Source organism: Dromiciops gliroides, chromosome 1, assembly GCF_019393635.1.
Source record: "Dromiciops gliroides isolate mDroGli1 chromosome 1, mDroGli1.pri, whole genome shotgun sequence".
Taxonomy (NCBI): domain Eukaryota; kingdom Metazoa; phylum Chordata; class Mammalia; order Microbiotheria; family Microbiotheriidae; genus Dromiciops; species Dromiciops gliroides.
The window spans coordinates 25,817,091-25,820,775 of NC_057861.1; positions in this window are offsets into that span (position 1 = coordinate 25,817,091).

The window sequence follows — 3,685 nt, forward strand, 5'->3', positions numbered from 1 at the left end:
CCAGTATTGTTTATTTTTCCCCAGAACTAATAGTGAAACCCTGAATATTTGCACACACACAGAGGCAGGGGTCCTGGTAATTAATAATAATTCAATTTCATGATGATAATACCTTCCTTATGTTTACATATCTCTCAGCTTTTTAAGTATATTTCCCCTTGTGTCTTCTGCCTTTTGGTGTGTGTGTTTGGAGGGGGGGGGGGGAGGTTGGAAAGTTCATTTGCTTGGCTGAAAGGCAGCCTCTACTATTTCCTCATCAAAGTGACCTTCTGCGCTCTGCTTCTACGAATCAGGAGACTCATACAAGGCAAGAAATTGATGCTTTCTGATAGTTGGGACGGAATGTGTGCCAGCCTCCTCTGCTGTTAGCTAGAGTTGTGGGAACCCTTCCATCTTCCAGTTCCCAAAATGGCAGAGAGACTGCAGAAGAGGAGGATGGGGTGACAGAGACTGAAGTGTGTCCTCCTTTCATTGTCCCTCCCTTCCTCCTCCACCTTACCCTGAACTGATCCTTCTGAAGGAATGCTAAAGAAAAACGGTCACCTCAACTCACATTTCTATAGGTTTTGTTAAGTTAAAAAGCCCTTCCTTGCAACCATCCTATGCTACTAGCAAGACAAGTAGAATGATTCCCATTTTCCAGAGAAGTGAGTGATGATCACAATCACAAAACTAAGTTTCAGAATCTGGATTCACACCTTGGTTTCTCTTGCTTCCTAGCCTTGTACTTTCTTTGCATTATACCATGCTGTCCCAGAGGATTTAGAGGTGAACAGAGATCCAAGGAACCTGTCTAGCTCACTTCCATTATTTCACAGATAGGTCCCTTCTCAGGGTTTCAATGTCTTTTCTTTTGTTTTGGAGGCAATCAAGGTTAAGTGACTTGCCCAGGGTCACATAGTTTGAAAGTGTCCAAGACAGGGATTTGAACTCAAGTCTTCCTGATTCCAGGGCCAGTGCACTATCCACTGAGCCACCTAGTTGCCCCAGTTTCTTTCTCTATAAAATGAAATCCTTTTTACTAGATGGCCTCTAAAACGATGTTTCTACAAGCATATGAGCTATAGGTAAAAGTAGTCGGGCCAGGATTTGAACCTGGATACTCTAACTCCCAACCAAGCACTCCAAGGTCTCTTTTTGCACTGAATCAGTCTTAACAGTGGGTTAGGGAGAAAGGGATCCAGAACTAGAATCCTATATGCCCTGCCTAATGCCTGGGACCTTGAACAAATGTATCCCTTTCTCTGGTCCTGTTTTCTAATTGACAAAATGAGGAGATTGAAACTGAGGAAGAGCCCTTCTCCCTCTCAATCCTAGTGGAGTTCTTTGCCTGCAGCCAGCGTGGGGTTCACCACCTACCTTCTCTCCACGTGTCTTTTCTCAGTTTCATCGGAGACTGGGGGGCAGCATGGAGCAGTGGTTAGTGAGCTGGGCTGAGAATTAGACAGACCTGGATTCAAGTCTCTCCTCTGACATATTATAGCTGTGTGACCCCAGTAAGTCCTTCCACCCCTCATCATTGACTCTCTAAGATTATAAATGGCAAACAAGTGGGAATCAGATGATGGAATTCCACCACCCCTTCCAGGGTCAAATAGGAAGTCCCCTATTGGGCATTCAAAGCCTTTTATAACTTAGCCCCTTCTTACCTTTCTGGTCTTCTGGTACCTTACCATCACGTACTCTTCAGTCCAATGCCACTGATCTTCATGCTGTTCTAAATGACATACTACCTATAAATCACTTATGCCCGGCACATAGTAGGTGCTTCAATAAATGCTAGTTTCCTTTCCTTCCTTGAGCAAGATTCTACACCTCTCAACTCTGGGTATTTTCTCTGGCTGTCCCTCATGTCCCTCCTCATCTCCACCTACTGGTGTCCTTGGCTTATGTCAAGTCTCAACTAAAATCTCAGCCTTGAATTCTAGTGCCTTCCTTTTCTTAACCATTTCCTATGTATCTGGTGTGTAGCTTGTTTGTATTCATTCATTTGCTTGTCTCCACCATTAGATTGGGGAGCCCTAGAGGGAAAGGACTGTCTTTTACCTCTTTTCATATCCCCAGCACTTAGGACAGTGTTTAGTACATAGCAAGTGGTTAATAAATGCTTATTTTTACTCACTTATCTATTTTATTCTGAAAGGAAGAAATAAAACAAGCATTTTAGAAATAAATGCTTACTGATGGACCAAAGCCAAGATGGAAAGGAAGGGCATTCCATGTACAGAAAGGCATGAAGGTAGGAGAGTGCAAAGAGTGGTCCAATTTCACTAGATACAGTCAGTCCATGAACATTTATTAAGTGCCTCTATGTACCAGAGTCTGACAACTTTTTGAGACTCTGTCTCCTTTACATCTAATTCATGGGCAAGTCACCTGTGATGTCATTGGTCCTCTTTGAAAATTCAGGACAAAAAATAAAAACAACAAACAAATAAAAAAGAAAAAATTTAAAAAAGAAAATGAAGAACAAACAAGTATTTGCCAGATGCTGTACTAAGTGCTAAGGATACAAAAAAAGGTAAAATATAGTTCCTACCCTCATGGAGCTCACAGTCTAATGGGGGAGACAATGTGCAAATAACTGTACAAATAAGCTATGTATAGGGTAAATTAGGAAAAGCAGAGAATTCACGATTCTACATATAAATATATATACATATACATATACACATACACATACATATGTGTACATGTACATGTACATATACACATACTTTTTTGTGTCTAATGGTAGCCATCTCTAGGGCGGGGAGGGAAAAAAGAAATTTACGCAATAAATTTGTTTTATATATATATATAGAAATATATTGAAATAACAGGTTCTATATTATATATTTGCAGGTTCATGTGCAATCATCTTTATAATATTCTATTATTATGGAAATGTTTGTTTTAGTTTATAAAATAAAAATAAAATTAACACAATTTAAAAAAGGATAGAATTGACAGAGAGGAATAACACGAGATAAGGCTGGGAAGGTAGGGTTACATCAGCTTATGGAGGGTCTTGGATATCAAGCAAAGAGATTTGAACTTAACTCAGGAGGCAATAGGGTTGCACCAAAGACTTCTGAGCACTGGAGGCACATGACCAGAGATGGGCATGAGAAATATTATTGTGGCAGCAGTAAGAAGGGTGTGAAAGAACAGAAGGGAGAGCTCTATTAGGAGGCTGGTCCAGGTGGGTGGTAATGAGGGCCTGACCTAGGACAAGGGACAGTGGGAGTAGAGAAGAAGAGACATATGTGGGGGATGTTGTGGACACAGAATGACAAGACTTGCTAACTGGCTGAATGTAAGAGGTGAGGGTGAGAGCAGAGCCAGAGATAACCCCAAGATTACTAACTTTAGAGTGAATCCAGCCCCATGTGGGGCATGCTATCCATCTGCTAGGCCACCAGTCTCCTGGAAATACCAATTTCCTTGATCACAGCCTCTCCCTTGACCCATTGCCCCCTCCCTCTCTACCTCTTCAACCGCCAGCCCTGCAACAATAGAGCCTCCAATTTGAGTTAAGGCTGGGGGCTTTCCCTAAGCATACCCCCCTTAGATTAGGAGAGAAAATTCCCAGTACCCCCCTCTTTTCCAATCCCCCTCAGGCTTGTACAGAGAGGATTCTTCTTCAGTCTGGGTTGAACTGAAGGAGTGAGGCCAAGAGTTGGCAGGATCCTCTCTGTGGTCA